The 18,712-nt window shown below is 38.5% G+C and overlaps 1 long non-coding RNA gene across 3 annotated transcripts in view; it reads left to right on the top strand.

Annotated features, from left to right (window-relative positions):
• The window catches only part of LOC148057635 (uncharacterized), a 52,276-nt gene that overhangs the window by 7,601 nt on the left and 25,963 nt on the right, over positions 1-18,712 (top strand). For 2 of the 3 annotated variants that reach the window (XR_015708114.1, XR_015708115.1), the window contains exon 3: positions 15,056-15,281. The exons of the other annotated variant lie outside the window; for it this stretch is intronic. This is a non-coding gene — a long non-coding RNA (uncharacterized LOC148057635). Of the gene's footprint in view, positions 1-15,055; positions 15,282-18,712 lie in introns of those variants that run through there. 3 annotated transcript variants of the gene reach the window in all.

The raw sequence follows: 18,712 nt of genomic DNA, 5'->3' as shown, positions 1-18,712 counted from the left end.
GTCCCACCAGGACTATTCCAAGCTGATGTCCTCTGCATTCGGATGAAAAGAATAATTATCCTTGTCAATGCTGTTCTTTAACTATCTGAAAGCAGTGTGATCTGATTAGTTGCTAACCTAAAGTGGCTATTGTTCAGAAGTGAACATACTTAGAAGTAAAAGTGATCAACACAATGAAACATTTCCTTTGTTTCATTCTGCTGTATTTAGACTGGTCTGAACTTACATATATTACAAAGGAAAAGGCTGCTTAAAATCTGTTCATTTTTGTCTACATAGTGATATAGACTTGTTCATAGGGGAATGACGGAATGTTGAATCAAGAAGATAAGGTAGGGGAGGCAAAAAGATTATTATTTGCCTTGTGTGTAATGACAGTCTTAGAACTAAAAACATCTTCTTAAGCAAGAGATATCCTCTGTGATGTTTTTTTCCCACTCTGTCCTTGATAACCTCCTTGGCTTCTCTTTTCAGAGTACTCCCACATATGTAGAAGTCAGCTCATCTGTATTTTGAAGATGAAGGGTCATTTTAAACTCCACAACCCATTAACAGCAGGTTTACTGAAGTCAAAACATTCAGTCTCTAAGCCCTCTGCAATATAATCTGTTGGACCTTATTTCCTATCTTTCTTCTTTGATGATACAGATTTAATCTAGCGATACTGTGTTTGCTGATTCGTAAAACTAGTAATTCTCCTTCTATAGATCTATGACTCTGTGATGCTCTTACCTCTCTGTTTCCAGACTTACAGCCCCACTAAGAACAGACGTCCTGCTGTTCGACTGGAGCCTTAGCATTGTGTATTTGAAGATAATCCCTAGACCACCAGCATTTTTTCAGCATCTGTGAACATAAAGGTTATGACAGTTGCCCCTTCTGAGTGTAATCTTTGGTTTTACAAGAATTCTGCTAAAAGATTTCAAGCTGTGATTATCTCTTCTTGCTTTGTGAAGTATTGCTAAGGAAAAAAAATAGTGGATGTTTTAAAAGCCATACATTCTGCAGTGTTTTAAGACCTTCAATTTGCAACTAAATTATGTACTTAGCTTTACACACTTGACTTCTTTGGACTATGTAACAGCTTACACTGCAGCACATGTTTAAGTGTTTGCAGGATCAAGATCCACATCCTCTCTGCACCATTAAATGTTTTGCAATTGAAGAGTGGGTAGATTCCCCAAGGGGTTGTCTTTTACGTATAAATGGAGAACATCCATGGCTTACATCTGGGATTTCTCATCTTGTTTGAGTGATCTAATCTCCTTAGTGTGTATGTGTGTACTCATGCACTTAAATATGTAGACATAGTAGTGACCAGAATAAGCTTGCTGGGGGGAAAAAGGCAAGCAGGAAAAGGAATTGCCAAATATTCTTTAAAACATTTCCCTCCATTTTGTGGAAATTTTAAAACATTTTGTTTTCTGGCCAGCTCTACAAATTACCCACTGCTTCCTTCTATTCTGTCTGCCTAGCAAAGCTCAGGGCAATTTTCAATATTCCACACCATTGACTAGCATTTAGTGTACAAATAGAAAACAGTTAAACTCCCCAAATTTTCCTTTTGCTTTTTTTCTTCTCATACTAAATTTCATCTCCAGTTCTCTGGGCTTCCCTCCAGTGCTGGTCTGGAGCAGTTTGTCATAACTTATATGTGTGTATATATATATGTTTATGTATGCGTATGAAGAATATACCTCTGTGTGTATGTGTAAATACATACACATATGCCTTTTACGTATAAAGGATATATAATGATATTGGTGGATACAGGAGGTTTATTGTTTTGTCCTATGGTTTAAACTGTAAATCTGTCTAAAGCATCTAAGCAGAATTCTTACTGTATGATGCCATGCAATTTTGTGTTCAGTGTAAGTCACATTACAGACACGAAATTTTAATATATAGGGTTTTTTTTTGTGTTCGTGACCTATATCACCTGATACTATCAACTCTCTGCAAAGGTCTTTTAAGCCCTCCATAAGAAAATTGTAGTTCTTTCTTTGTGTAGCTTTTGTGAATCACAAAAAAGTTACACTGATAGCTCTGGAAGTATTGTCCAGCATTTCAGTCCTCGGCCTTATCGCAGAACATAGGTAGCACCATGGAACCAGTTCGTAGAATCATAGAATCATTTAGGTTGGAAAAGACCTTTAAGATCATCGAGTCCAACTGTAAACCTAGTACTGCCAAGTCCACCACTTAACCATGCCTGTGTGTGCCACATCTACACATCTTGTAAATACCTCCAGGAATGGTGACTCAACCACTTCCCTGGGCAGCCTGTTCCAATGCCTGACTACCCTTTCAGTGAAGAAATTTTTCCTAATATCCAATCTAAACCTCCCCTGGTGCAACTTGAGGCTGTTCCCTCTCGTCCTATCACTTGTTACTGGGGAGAAGAGACCGATCCCCACCTCACTACAACCTCCTTTCAGGTAGCTGTAGAGAGCATTCAGTCTTCCTGTCCTTATTACCTGCAGTCCTGCAGATTGCCTGCTCTGGAAAGATTCCTAGATCCATGGGTTTGAAGAGGATAATGCTCAGTTGAATGCCCCTGCAGAAACCAAAGACTGAAAGGCTTCTGAAGTGGCTGCACTGAGCAAAGGAGAGAAATAGACCTTTTAGTACTGTTTCAGTGTTTGACCACTGTCACAGTAAATAATTTTTTTCTTTTGTTTAAACAGAACTTCCTGTATTTCAGTTTGTGCCCATTACTTCTTGTCCTTTAAATGAGCACCATTGAAAAATGTCTGGTTCTGTCTTCTTTACTCCTCCTCTGTCAGATATCGCTACACATGGAGATCACCCCTGAGCCTTCCCTTCTTCAGACTGAACTGTCCCAGCTCTCTCAGCCTCTCCTCATATGTCAGATGCACTAATCCCTTAATCATCTTCCTGTCCTTTCACTGGACGCAATCTAGTACGTACATATGTCTGTTGTACCAGCGAGCCCAGAAATGGACCCAGCACTCCACGTGTGTCTCACCAGTGCTAAGTAGTGGGAAAGGATCACTTCCCTTGACCTGCTGGTGACACGTTGCCTAATGCAGCCCAGAGGCTGTTGGCTGCCTTTGCCACAAGGGCACATTGCTGGCTCATGTCCAACTTTTTCTTCACCAGGGCCCTCCAGGTCCTTTCTGCAAAGCCACTTTTCAACCAGTTGGTCCCCACCCTGCACCCCATGCATGGGATTATTCTTCCCAGGGGCAGGACTTTTGCATTTCCCTTTGTTGAACATGGAATTCCTATTTGCCCATTTTTTCCCGCCTGTTTAGGTCCCTCAGAATGGCAGCACAAACATCTGGTCCATCAAGAACTCCTCCCAGTTGCAAAGTTGCTGACAGTGCACTCCGTCCCATCATCCAGGTTATTAATGAAGGTATTAAACAGTATTAGCCGCAGTATTGACCCCTGGGATACACTACTAATCACTAGCATCCATCTGGACTTTGTGCCACTGATCATAACCCTTTGAGCCCAGCAGTCCAGACAGTTTTAAGTCCACATCACTGTCTGTTTATCTAGTTCGTACTTCATCAGCTTGTCTATGAGAAGGTAAAGGGAGACAGCATTGAAAGCTTTGCTAAAGTTGAGATAAACAAAAAACACTGCTCTCTCTTTTTCCACTGAACTAGTCATTTTGCTGTACAAGGCCATCAGGTATGTCAGGAATGATTTCCCCTTCATAAATCCCTGCTGACTATGCCCAATCACATTCTTGTCCTTACTGTGTTTGGAAACGGTTTCCAGGATGGTTGGCTTCATCACCTTCCCATGATTCAAGGTGAGGCTGACCTGTCTGTGGTTCCCAGATTGTCGTTTTTGCACTTCTTGAAGACAGTGGAGACATTTGCTTTCTTCCCAACCTCAGGCATTTCCTCTGATGGTGATGACATTTCAAAGATAATTGAGACATTGGCCAGCTCCCTCAGCACAAATCCAGTCCCAAAGATTTGTTTATGTCCAGTTTGTTTAAATATTTCCTAACCTGATCTTCCTCTACCAAAGAGAGTTCATTCCAAATTATTTAATTGGCTTTGTTAGATTTTGAAAATTCAACATCTTTAGTACTTTCTACAATTATTTCTGGACTTTCCAGTAGCTTGAGTAAAGCATTATCAGTTATTGCACAGCAATCTTGCTAATGTTCTATGAAAATCTTCAAGTTTCTACAAAAAAATCTTCCAAGTTTCAAGCACTGCAGTTGCAGTGCCCACTGGAATAAAACCATTAAAGCTGTCAATCCAGCAGCCCTCTCTTTCAGCTGTAATTTCACTCTGGAGCTATTCTCTGTACAGTAAATATTAAGGCTACTTTTCCAATCTGTGGAAATTTATCTAAGCAAAACTAAAATGTAGCTAACAAGATATTGTCAGTCTAATAGGGCATATTAGTGACTTAAAATGGTGAAAAACATTGCTATGTGTAAATACAATAATGAAGCTTCACATATGAGACCTTGTGTCTTGTTCCATGGCAAAATTCACATTTTTCAATGAACGCAAAAAATTGCTTACAGTTCACTGTGAGCTTAATGTGTAAGTGCAAATTCATTAGTTTTAACACTATTTATACATTTGATTGATTTTTCTTAAAGATTCCAGAATAGGAATAGATGGTCTAGGCATATCTCCTTGAATGAAGACAAAGTACTGGAATATACCTGCAAAGTGCTTGTTTTTAAATAATCTGATCATAAATCAATAGACAGGGTTTGTAGATTTTCACTAATACAGGCACAAAGAATATACTGTTTTACTTTCTCATGAAGTTTTTGTAACTGTAACCCTTGGGCTCTAGAGGAGTCAACTGATTAATAGAAATCATCAAAACTATTTAGAGAAACAATTCCCAGCTGCTTGGGAGCGGCGTGTTTTGTCAGCAGTTCAGTACGAAGACGTGCTCTCCGACCTTGGCTCTGCATTAACCTTACGCTCTGTAGCACAACGGTTTGGCACTGTGGACGTGATTGAAGATGTCTCACACTGTAACTCTGCAGGACTGAGAGGGCTGCATGTGTGTGCGTGTGGGCGTGCACGTTCGTGGTTATTTCAGTTGTAGTTCTAGAGGTAGTTTTCAGTAAAGAGTTCCATAAAAGCTTACTGAATAAACATTAAAGCCATTTAAAAAACCCTAGATGAGATAGCTGAAAGCCGCTGAGACCCATTTGCACCAGAAAATAAAAACATCTGTTTGTTTTTTTTTAAAGCTCTGCTATCATGGGTTATTCAAACACACACTCCAGAAAACAAAACAATACAATAGAAACAAAAACCCTGGATGTAGTCATTGCTCATAGCAGCATGATAACAAAATAAAACCTACGTTTTTGTTACTGGTAGGATAGGGTTTTCATCCTATTAAAATGTTGGTCTTCTGCGTATGTTCCTCCGTAAAAATGTAGAAGATAAGAGAACCTTTCCGACAGAAAGGTCAGTTGCCTCTAGAAGTAGCTGCAAACAAAATATCTTAAGGATAAATTCTGTCATGTTTTATCAAGTAGAGAGAGCGCTTTAGGCCCAAATTCTACAGAAATGTAAGAACAAACATTTTGCTTACAAACTTTCCAGTTCATGTAAATCATGTGTACAGAGCTGCAGCTCTGCAGAAATAATTTCTGCATTTCTGCAGAAATAATTCTTCCTCCCTTCTAAACACCTTCTTCTGGAGGATCCTCAGATTCTTTAAGGAGCTACCACAAACCTGCCACAAACAGTATCGACATGTTCCCCCTCTCACACCTTGGTATTTAGGTTGGTTCAGGAGAAGCAATTATGGAGTGAAGTATTACCATCATTTAAAGAACAGGATATTTGGAAGAATCTTGAAGACTACAAATCCCATTAACTAAAAATCCCCCATGAAATATGAGATGTGAGACAACACAGTATTTTTGTTTCTTTTATGACTCAGTTTAAAGACAGGTTTTTTGAAGTCACTCAGACAAGACCTCTTACTGTATGTATAGGAATAGCTCTGATTTTGTGTGACTTTCTAAAATAGATCTAGGTAAAAGCAATGACTGGACATGGAGGTCACCCTATATAGTGATTTCATTTTCCTAGAAAGAAAAAACATAATGTGCTGAATTGCTGTAATTGGAATGGACTTTTATTAAAGTCTGAATACTTGGTAGATGTGAAAACCATTCCTTATATATTATAACATTCTTTTACTTAGGTGTCAGTATTTAACTAGTTGAGGACCTTATACTTAAAAAAAAAAAAATTAAAGTTCTATGACAACTTTTCACATATGTCAAAAGGTCTTTCTAAATAGGACTAAGTAGAAATGCAGAAAGCATGAAGAATGCTGTAAGGATTTGAAGCACAAGTAGCTTCTTGTGAAGGATGCAATTTAAAGAACAGCTTTAATGATGATCTTTAGACAATAATGATGGCTTTGAAACTGGCTTGTTTTCTTGACCAAGTCAAATGCAGAATGTTGCTCCAGGGTGCATGTTTTCCTGATCGTCTTTTCCTTCGGCCGTGGGCATGAGCGGACTGCGTGGCAGTTTGATTCCAGCACTGATGAAAAACAGTGTGTTGATGAAGGATTCTAACACAGGGCTCAGCAGATGGGTGAACCCGCTCACTGAATGAAGCAATGTGGTACTTCACAGCTTATCGTGCCATTCAGCTCTTATTGCTCCAAAGGAAGCAGATATTCTAGTCATTGCTTGTCTTTATGACAACACCAGCAGCAACTGACTTCACTGGGGATAAAATTTTGTTCAGTCTCTGGTGCCCCTGTAAAAGTATTCTACATATTTTAGTGATCTTTGCCTCTACCTTTTATGGAGTCCCTTATAAAAGAAAACTGTTCTCCTGCTGTGCCATTTATGGACATGATAGCCTTAATTTGAATATTGCAATGGGTAAGTCCTTTATCTGCTATATGAGTCTAAGAGTATCTTTTACCTATATATATGAGAAGAGGCACAAGCACACACCACAGATATAAGAGAAGGCAAAGTTGAACAAAAGAACATCTTCGTATTTCTTATGTATGCAAAAAAATGGCTTTGGAGTGAAACTGGAAATAGCTGAAGGGGTCACTGTCCCCTTGGGAAAAAATGCACAGCTAGCTAAAATAGATATCTTTCAGGAAGGACTGACCCCATGTATTATCTTTAGCTTGTTAATATGCCACACTGAACAGTTTCATTATTGAGGTTTTGGGTTGCATTTAGGTTGGAATTCCAGGGAAAATCTAAAACTTTGTTTAAAAACTCACAATTAAGTATGAAAATTTTTCAATACTTTGATCTGATAGAAAATATTTGCAATTCTTCAGCTGTTGAATGAAAGACAGAAAAAAGAAGATTTTAAAGGGCTCTTCTAGATGAAGAAAAGTATATCCTAAACTTACAGGCTTACACACTTTTTATGTCTAGTTTGACATACTGTTATTTATGAAGGAATTATTTTAAATTGAACAACAAAGGTTTAAGAGGATTAAAGATTTGTAAACTGTTACTTCTTTTTGTAATTGATTATTCCTGTAGTGTCTTGATTGAGCCATACTGTGAATATACCACTGACTTCTCCATTACTTAAAATATACTTTTTTCTATGCTAAAAATAATAATTTTGATATTACCTTTGATGAGAGCAATAATAGATTTTTGCCTTTTGAAAAGTATTAGTACTAAACCACACTGTTATGAGTTTTTCACAAACATTATCACAGGAATTTATCTCCCCAGCAAACCCTGAGGTCATGCTCCCCTGGTTATTATCTCTAAGTATTGTACCTATAAGATAGCACCTCTAGCAGATACAAGAGCAAAGCTCAAACCTTGGTGAGTATTACTGCATCTGAAGTGTTTTGGGGCTAGAAGTAACTGTCAAGTTTTCTGTTGTCTCTACTCAGTCAAAACTCTTTGATTCTGATTTATGCGGTAAAATAAAATATCTTTATTAAAATCTGTTTTGAACCTTTGTTTGTAGATAGCTATATACTTCTCTGTCTGTGAAATCTTTTGGTTATATCCCTGATTTCAACTTTGGGTACACATATTTCAGTTCCAGTTTATCATCTTAAACATGCATCTGTTGCCATGTTCATTAGTAATGAATGCATATTCTCATGTGCATATCTGTTTCAAAAGCAACTTCATTAATTGTTTCTGTATGTGATTCATGAGGAGATGCATAATGTGTAGTGACTGCTTTGTTAGAACTGTTATTGGCTTTTACATCCAGAAATGTATGGAAGGGGAAAAATCACACCACAGGACATCACTGTGTTCTTCTTCATATCTGGTGTGGGTGGGATAGCAGTGGGTTCAGGATTTTATTGGCCAAAAGCCAGATGAAATATTCTGAGGGGATGACATAAACTCCAGTGAGGTACAGATAACTACGCTGTATTCATTCTAAGGCTCCCCAAAATATCAACATGGACAGGTCGGCAATTATGCTGTAATTAGGTCCCCAGCTGTGCCTATTTTCAGCTCCTTCCTTCTCCTGCTAGGAGGTCTGTGAATGCATGGCACAAGAAAAATCTAGTTCAAATTAGAGCAGGTTGGCAAAACTTCTGACAAAACAGTTTGTCCTGATGAAAAATACCTTCATTCCTGTGAAATTTCAGTGAAGTAATAATCTGGTTCTTTGCCTGGCAGGCTGCTTAGGAGACCAGGTTTCCTGAGTCTGTGGTCCCTGACAGCTTTATCATGACTTCTTCTGAGGCTGGGAATTTTGAATAATAAAACATGGAAGCTAGAAGTACAGAAGACTTTTAGATAAGTGTGGTGGGTTGACCCCAGCTGGTAGCTAAGCTCCCACCCAGTTGCTCACTCATTCCTCCCCCAACGGGATGCAAGAGAGAATCAGAAGAGCAAAAGTGAGAAAACTTGTGGGTCAAGATAAAGACAGTTTAATAAGCAAAGGGGAAAATGAGGAAAAAAAGTGAGTGATGCAAAAGCACTCACTCACCACCAGCTGACCAACGTCCAGCCAGTCTCTGAGCAAAGACTATTTTGGAAAAACTGCCCCCAAGTTTTATTGCTGAACATGACATTATATGGACCCTCTGGCCAGTTGGGGTCAGCTGTCCCAGCTGTCCCCTCCCAACCTCTTGCCCACCCCCAGCCTACCGGCCTTTGGTGGGGTAGTTGGAGAGAGAGCCTTGACACTATGCAAGCACTGTTCAGCAACAGCCAAAACACTGATGTGTTAACAACACCGGTTTGGTCACAGATCTAAAACATAGCACCATGTGGGCTGCTATGAAGAAAGTTAGCTCCATCCCAACGAGCCCCCGTACAATAAGATTTTTACTAAGTGTTTGGCCCTGCGTTCCACAAAACACCGCTGTGTCAGTTGTAACTGTTTTCCAGGGGAGACAGAGTACTTTTGCTCTGTACTAACATTCTAACTCCCTAGGAAAATACTACGATATTACATCAAAACACTTTTGCCAATTTGCCCAGTTTTCACTAGGAAGTGGTGATTGCTCACAAAGAACAAAGGCTTCATATTTGGAAATAACCTGTTTGTCAGTCATAACTTCTTGTCATGCATGTTTCCCAAAGGGGGAAGTTAGGAAAAGGATCCTATACTTACAGCTTTTAGATTTGGATGTTGTATGCTATTCACTGTTTTTCCCCTGCCTGAGTTTCCAAAACCCTTTTTTGCACATTTGATGTGTACCTGCATAACTTGGTAGTGTAGAAATGAAAGGAATGCAGCATGAGAGTCATTTCTGCAGGAGAAGTCAGCATGAGGCTTGTGCATCATTAAAGTTACAGATGGATGGATAATAGGACTTAAATGATACACTAGCTTTGTACTGACTCTCACACTGTGTGGACTGTGGGCCAGACTCTTAAAATGTCGACTCTGTAGCTAAATATAAATACCTAGCTCTTCACTGGAAGTTAAACAGCTTTTGGGGATGTTAACATCTTATTTATTTTTGTATGTCTTAAACATCTGGTACTGTGTGGCTTTCAGAACTGGGATGTTAAGATTATTGTATTCTTATCTTAAAGCAGATTCAATCCCACTTGCAATCTGCTGAAGGCAGTGGTGGCTATCTAACTTGTAGTTAATTGTCCTGTGGGGTCAGTCCTTAAAGGTTCTTTTAATTTCCTGAATTAGGGGTTATTGCACCCTTTTTAGGTATGTACTAATAACGTTCTGTTAGGAATAAATAAATGGATTTTTTTTTAAAGATTGTTTTGTTAAAGAAATGAAGTTCACAACTGTGTCGTAATACAGCCTGCAGGTGAAAAACTCTGTATCAGCCACAGACGCATTGCCAGGTGCCCAGGTGACCAGCCAACAATATGAGAAGAGCTGGTGGGTGGTGAAGTTAGTTTGCTTCCTCGCACACCATCTTGGCTTTTCATTCTCTTTATAATTATATATGTGAACACATTATACAAGCAATCAGGCTCAGAGGAACTCCTCTTATTTATTATCTGAATAAAGTACATTGACATTAAATAACTATCATGAAGATGTAAGTCATTGTCTCCCACAGGGAAGTTGTTCTTTTATCTTGTCTTGGAGATTGATAATTTCAGAGCCCACAGACAGGTCTCATCTTCTTTTCCATGTTTTTCCATTTACATATGCTAATGGCTATTCTGTCTGTAGATGGTACCAGTTTCCTAAAGCCATTGTTACAGAAAATTAAATTTCTAAGAATTGATTGATGACACAGTTAAAAATGTAACTTAATTAAAAAGTATAATTAGTAGCATGTGAGTTAACCTTGACAGAAAAAATACGGCATGAGGAGTAGACTTGAACAAGTACTATCACAAAAATAAGCTAATGTAATACAGAGAATGACATTTATTATGATCCCTCAGATCCCATACTGGATGAACAGAATAGCTATTTTATCACTACAAACAGTATCAGAGTTATTTTCCTCAAGGAAAATAAAACTACTGCGTGATTCTCATAAGTGGAAACGTAACTGTCTACCGCAAGTTTTATAAGAGTATTTTAAGCCTTCTCGTGTACTAGTCTTAGTTGCCAATACAGTTTGTGTTGTTGAATGAGGAGGAAAGAAACATACCACACAGAAATACCTCCTTCACTAGTGTGTAATTGAATGTCATGTCTGTTTTCTGTAGAAAGTGCCATGCATTAGGGTTTCACCTTCTCACATACGCATCAAAGAGAGGGGAAAGAGGAAAGTAGGGCCTCACTTTTGCAAGGAATTGCCTGCGTGTGCAGCTGAATCTTCTACTGAAACTTGTATTGCACTTACTTGAATTTCCAGAGTCCCAAGGAGGTGCTGACACGGAGAAGACATGAAGGGCTCCTTTCTTTAGAACAGAGCTCCCTTACAGGTCTAATTGCTGCAGGGAGAGTGTGGCTTAAATACTTCAATAGATTGCCAAACTAGAGGTAAAACAATTCCTTATTTAAGTTGAAAATTCATCAGTCTCCTTAGGAATTACAGTCTTGGACTTTTTCTTCATTGCTGATTTATCCTAGCTCTTCAGAAGGAAAGTGAGTTCCCACATCTTAAGGTCACCTTCCACATCTTATTAAAGACAACATTTCTAATGTTTCTTCTCTGTGTCTAGGTCTGCAAATGTATTGTGTATCTTGCTAAAAAAAGTCTGTACTTTCATTTCCTGCAGGAAGAAACTAGAGACAAAAAAGTTAACCCTCGGGAGCTGAGGCTGAGAGTCCTATCTCACAAATGATGTAGACAAGCTGTTAGTGGAACATTTGGAGGGGCCAAATTCCAACAGTACTTCTATAAAACCTGATTTTCCTCAGCAGCTTTGCTCATGCAACCTGAGGCAATTAAAGCTCCAACACTTCAATGCATGACAAATTGCCATTTGTCTATAGTGAAGTACGGACATATCTAAGAGTGTTTTCTGGTTACTGTGTTTTTTGCCTTGATGCAGCTGTTTGGATTTCAATAATAAAGTAGTGTTCACTCAAGCTTTCATCGCTGCCGTGATTTCCTTCAGAGCAAACCTAACAAAAAGTAATGAATACAAAATTGGCCCTATCTAATCTGGATCTAATTTGAGAGTAAATGTTAGACTACAGTGTCAGTTAAAGGAGGAAGGAAACTCGGACAGGGCCCACCCAGTTACTGATGTTCCCAGATGCTGCGTATCCACAGGTAAAATTTGTCTTAGGAGCTTAAGGCACTTTTTTTCTTGGTTATGCCTTTATTTTTCTTACTGACATATCAGCAGTTGCAAGAGGGACACTAAGAGACACTAGCTTTTAAAATAGCTTTTCACAGAGGTATTTTTGTATTGGTTTCTTCAAAAATTTTCAAAAATGAGTGTCAAAAGCCCTAAGGTTTGACAATGCAGTAGTACAAGTGACATTGTTCAAAGAGATCAAGCCAAAGCACTTGACAAAATGAGTTGAAGTTGTTCATTGGCACCTTAATATACCCTCTCCTAGGACAAACAGCACATTGCAGGTGAAAGTACATAAGACATAGTTTTACATCAGCATGCTAGTGTGTATATTTGAAAGTTTATACTCTTTTACAGTCTGAATTCTGCCATACTCATACCAATCGGATAACCGCCTTGATGTGCAACAAATAATTTCCCAGATATAAGAACTCTAAATGGCCAAGAACTTGGTTATGCCAGAGTGGGGCCACATATTTCGTACCTACATTGAAAACTCTGTGAAAACTGTGGCTCTTTTCACTGTTCAGCAGTCTTTCCCCCTTCTGGTGATGTTGGTTCAATTAAAGTTGAGTGCCGTCACTGAAAGAAGTTTAATCCTTTTGCTGCATTGTAGTCATATGGTAAATTTTTATAGCTATAACTACTCCTGCTTTATTTGTTATCCCAGCAGGGCATGGCTGAGATATAACAATACTGCACAGCAGGGATGTCTCTTTTCACAAAACATTTCATTGAGGCTTTTGAGCTATCTCCTACTAATCAGATTTCTCACCGAGGTGCCCACCCACCCAAATCAAGTGTGGTCAGTGGACCTGGCAGGTTACCACGTTCCGAACAGTTTAATGAATATCTACCCATTTAATTTTGCTTAAGAAGAACCAGCAGGGTGGCTTCATAGGGTGGGATTATTGCCTCTGCATCCTGTTGTTCTTGACTGTGGATTTAATTCCTGCTTCTGCAATATGAGTTGGTAGTTGTAATCTGAGATAGTACATTTGATCTTGCTGCTCCTGGCAATGGAATCCCATTGAGCCACCTATTCCAAAACAATGCGTGGAGGTTTCTTATAAAACTAAATATTGTCTGAGATAAAGTAGCGTATCTAACTGTAGAGCAACAGCTGGCATGCTGAGGATATATTCATTTGCATCCTTCTGCACTGCCTCAAGCAGATATTGCTATACATAAAAGAATTAGAAGATGACATTAAAAATATTATTTGTAGAGACAGTATTTGTTTCCACAGCTGTTTTCAGTTCTCTTTTCTTGTTCCTAATATTTTGCAGTTTCCTTCTTATTCTTGTTTCTCCAGTGGTACCTGTGATGCAATTTTGAAACTCTAATAAACAATATTCTTTGCAGAATCTTCAATGTAGTATTATAATTTGTTTTGTAACAATATATACAATATAGATGATTACTAACTTCTTTGGCATATTATCAGACAGCTTTCTGGTCCAAAGGATTAAGAAATTAAACCAAAAGCAGATGAAAACCGAATAACAGATAACTTGGATAGGTTCTGAAATATCCATTATTTGCTGTCTGGTTTATGCCTTACACAGTACCAAGCAGCCCAGAATTCAGTCTCAGCTCTGTATATAATTGTACTTTTTTGATAGTTGTGTTCCAACTTTATCATTAGGGACTTAATTCTGCAATTGCTTATGAACAGAATTCCCATTTAAGTCTCTGAACATGCATTCAGATTACAGAAGGGAAAAAATGGTCTGTAGAAATATGATTGCAAATACAGCTATAAACAAGTGAGTTGCTAAAAGTGTCATACAAAAGAAGACACTTAGCCTACAGGTTTTCATCTGATCACAGGTTCCTGTAATACAATAAGAAAGACATAGCTGTCTGGAAGACACTTATGTTTTCTCTAGAACAAAGTGAAGCTGTAAGACACAAAATTAAAGCTTAAGCACTTTTTTGTTTGTTTGTTTGTTTGTTTGTTTGTTTGTTTGTTTCTTTCTTTCTTTCTTTCTTTCTTTCTTTCTTTCTTTCTTTCTTTTCCCCAGTCTATATGGTTCAATTATTACATTTCTCTCCACTCTACCTCTTATTGTGGGATTTGCAGGACGTTACTTTACAAGCACAGCTCACAGGCGTTCCTTAACACATTGTCTCATGGAGACAGAGTTTGCTTTGTTTGTGGCTAAATGATTATATTAAATTTTTCAATGCAACTATCCTGACACAGGGTCTTGGACTTTTCAGAATGGAAGAGTGGCTTAAACACAGAGCAGTCAAAAAATAGCAGAAGGTGTTGATGGGATACTATTTTAGAAACTTCAGACCTTCACTAAACATTTACCTTTTACCTGCTACAAGCAGCTCTGAAGCCCTGATGCAAGAAACATTGAAACTGCATGGAGAACACATCTATCATCTACACACTGATAAGATCCGCCTGAGCTTCTTCTCCAGGCAAGAGAGTCCCAGCTCTCAGCCTCTTCTCATATCAAGGATGCTCCAGTCCCTTAATCATCTTCATGGCCCTTCACTGGGCTTGCTCCAGTGTGTCCATGTCTCTCCTGTATTGCTGAGCTCAGAAGTGGGCACTGGACACTCTGTATTTTTATATCACTGGTAACTAGGAGGCAGATAGGAAGGATAATATAGCCAAAGCTCCAAAGCAACATCTCAAAATGATCACATGTGACAACCAGAATTAATGTACCAGAGCTGTGGGTTTCAAGGGCTGCAAAACTTACGCAAAAGTAACTGTTAGAAAATGTGAAATAACTGTTTTCTTTAAGAGAATCAATACAAACCAGAAATCAGCATTGGACATCTTGGATCATCTTTGCAACAGAAAGGTTTAGAAATTATATTGTACTGTTGTGGTGCTGCAAAAAAAAAAAATTCAATCAGTCTTTTTACTCAATATTTTCCCTTTTCCAGGTGCAGTGGCTGGGGGGAGAAGACAATGGCTAACCTACTGTACTCCAGGAAGCAAAACCTGAGAGAGCAATAAAATGGAGTTATTGAACTAGTTAATGAGTATGCTGAAAGCATCTGTCTTTTCATTCTGTTTATAATTTTTCAAAAGAATGCTAATATATTTTGACATGACAGAATGAATGAATAGGAAAAACAACAACACTAGTGCACTGGAAAAAAGGAAACTAAAATCTCAAGAGGAATGGGAAATGAGAAATTTTCATGTTCTTCCATAAAGAGAATGACTCTTTATCTAAATTCCTAAATCCCAGGTTGAAAAGCATAAAGTAATGCATTCAATTTCCTGGCTCTAGGTAGTTGCTTATAAGAGACCATCGTGGGGTATATTTCCTGTTCATGTAAATGCTGAGCTTCTGGAATAAATCAATAATATTTTTTCCCCCCTCCCAGGACCATTTTCAAAGGACGCTATTGAGAGATTCTGTCAAATTTGAATGTTTGGTTTCTCAGAACTTAAAAATGAAACTCTTTCTAACTGCATATATCATCAGGGGGTTAAAAATAATGAATGCCAATTTTTTTTTTCTTCTTTTGCTTAAGAAGTAAGATGATTGAATCTTTCCAAAGTCTGGAAGCTTTATGGTTATACGCTGAATGTTCTGTTCAGCATCAAGGCAAATCCCAAGTTAAGCTATCAGAGGCAAAGAACAACAACAATACCATTGCCTTATCTAAAGCTTTCCTTCAGAGGATTCAAAAGCATTCAGTAAACATTAGCGAATTTAAGTAATTCTCTGTGAAGCAGATAGTCAGAATTTTCAAAAGCCTGTAAGTGCCAGGAAATCCATTAACTCTCTGTTATCAAAGGGCATCCCAGAGTAAGCCAATGAAAAATAGAGTATTTTAGAAGAAAGTCAGTCACAGATTACACAGACTCTTACTGTCAAAAGAGTATAACTTGAGAAAGAGCTGATGTATGCAGTTAGTTTCCTTTCCTTTTATGTTCTGATTAAATGCTCGTTAGTGTTGATAGCAATTCTCTCATTCATTTTCATGGGACTTGGCTCTCACATTCAGAAAGTGTTCTGAAATTTGGTCTGACCATTACAATAAAAACATCTGAAATGGTGATGTTTTTTGAATCTAGAACTGGAATCTCACCCTTGGCCATGTACAGTGGAGTAGTGAATGTGAGATAGGAGCCTTCCAAAATGTTGAAGGTCTCTGGGTCGTGTGCTAAACCTCTACTGAGCTTCGGTCTTTACATCATGCTCAGGTACTTGTTAAGAGAGAAGCTCAAAGATCAAACACCCATCAAATCTCACTGTTTATATAAAATCAATAAATGTCTTTTTAGTGGCAGTAAGCCTGAAAACTGAACTAAGTCTCAAGTTTTATAACTTATTGTTCTTACTCCACACTTCCTTGGTGGGTGGCTGTTTAAATTCTGCATCTGAAATCTTTTGGCACAGCATAAATAACCTCTCTAGTGAGCTGTCATTAGACATATTGGTTTTACTCCCCCGCTATACCTGGTTGGTATAAAATAACACCATCAATCTTGTAAAAAGGACCCCTTGTTTTCCTCCTCCAGCCCAGTTACCACCACTGTCTCTCCATAAGTCATGAATACTCCTAGCACAGCAGGAACACATTAATGATTTATTTTTTCTAGGGAATACCCTTATTACAAATGATTTTGTTACCTTGCTGGGTACTCTCACTGCAGGACATTGTTGCTAATAGATCCCCTCGAGCATTTGCAGTCTACATTCCTCATTTAACTAGATCTCAGGTGCTATGCATGTTAAATACCTCATCTATAATCTCTTTAAGCATGAGATTTCTGTCACAATCTCTTTTGTTAGCTAGGCAATTTCTTGCAGCAACAGTAAAAACAATGCAAGGCTTTTCTAAAATTCATGGGAGAAGTTGCTAGTTGTAGTTATTCACAGCTGCATGCAGCGATGGGCTCATATTTAGGGAGAACATCAGTTCCAGTACCCCTTATGTCTGCCACTCTGTATGACTTTTCAGTTTTCTGTAATCCTGAATCGCTTCAGACCCTCCTATTATTTTCTTATACGCCTCTCAAACTGTGGCAAAAGAAGTTTTACCATAGACTGCAGCAGGGACAGGACTGAGTGCCAAGACTGAATGCTTTTAAAAATGCTAATTTTCATGCTTTCTGCAAGATTTTGTTAATAAATCCCTACTAACAGGCAGAGGAAGTCCTTAGTTAGCTGAGGGAAAGGTTTCAGAGATAAAAGAATGTAGAAAAGGGCTGAATGAATGGTAGATCTTGCACTGACACAGTCCTGCAAGTGTGGGGTGTGCTGGACTATGGAAGATGGAGACTGACTCTGTGGTGTTGAGGGGAAAGACTGAAAAATAGTGAGATGTCATTTGTGTTGGGAACGAAGAATGGATCAGCCGGGGGAGTGGCTCTGTGTCGTAGGAGGAGAGGCCGATGCCTGTCAAGTGTACTCGGAAGTTGTTGTATCTTTTGTTGGTTATATAGCAGGTATGAAGAGAGTATCTAACCAGTGGTGAAGTGGTATGTAGCATGTATGTGGAGCAAGTATATGGAGCATGCAGGCCTCTTGGATTGCATCTCATATGGATTGCAAACCTAAAGGACAGCAATGTTGTGAAAGGCCTGTGCTTCATGTCATCATCTTTTAATAAATACATATAGAGCAAAGTTTATTTGGAGATGCTTGAGGACTTTATAGTTCTTCCTGGAGTATTTCTTTATTGTCCATTTTTTCATGCTTTTGCACATACTCCTTTGTAACTGTAATTGTAGCTGATGCTTTTGTGTGATTAGTCTGTCATGAAGAGCCAAGTTCTACTATTTTTTTAATGTATATTCTTCCAAAATGAGATCTTACTAAATCTAAGTAACAGCGTTTGAACATGGCTCTATATTGTTGGATATGTGTGGTGCTTTGCACTTTTTATTCCTCTTTACAAAGAATCAGAAAATATAAGATTAATTCAAAACACTTATGGGAGAGGGGTACGTGGAAACAAAGAGATACAGATTGACACTATTTTGGCACTATTTATAAACAGAAACTGAATGATAGGCCTTCTGTTTTTCCAAGTAAATGTTAATTCATCTAAGTGACCTATTGTAGTGTTTAAACTATGGTAATGCATCTGTTCATATGTGAAGAATAAAACATAAAGTACCATATTGCATTTACAGTATAAAGATGAAATGTTATAAAGAAGTCTCCTCAGTTTTGCAGTTCCCACTGAGAAATTGCTTCCAAAGTTGTCTGGACATTTTAGTCTATTTCTGAAGTCCTTACACTCTTACAAGTTTTGCCTTGCAAAGGGACAGGAAAAAAGAACAAAAATTGAATGGATTTTGGAACTATGGAAAGCTGCTCAGGAGGAAATCTTTTTGTTTGTGTGCATAATTTATAGTTTTTACACATTCCTTTAGAAAGTATCTGTAGGGTATATGGCAGATGGGCCTCATATGTCCTGTTGAGCATTTTCTCTCACTTACCACTCTGAGCAGGTAACGTAGGCAGGAATGGCCGGCAAGGGAATGCACTGTGGCTCAGCCGGGCAGCTTGCAACTGGCCAGCCACAGCTGATGGCAGAGGAGCTGCGAGTCAGCCCCAGCTCTGTCTCTGCATG

Source organism: Nipponia nippon, unplaced genomic scaffold (assembly GCF_047370975.1).
Source record: "Nipponia nippon isolate SJK-2023a ecotype South Korea unplaced genomic scaffold, ASM4737097v1 scaffold_1, whole genome shotgun sequence".
NCBI classification, from domain to species: domain Eukaryota; kingdom Metazoa; phylum Chordata; class Aves; order Pelecaniformes; family Threskiornithidae; genus Nipponia; species Nipponia nippon.
The sequence above is the reverse complement of the archived record's forward strand: the minus strand, read 5'-3'. Positions and strand labels throughout refer to the sequence as shown.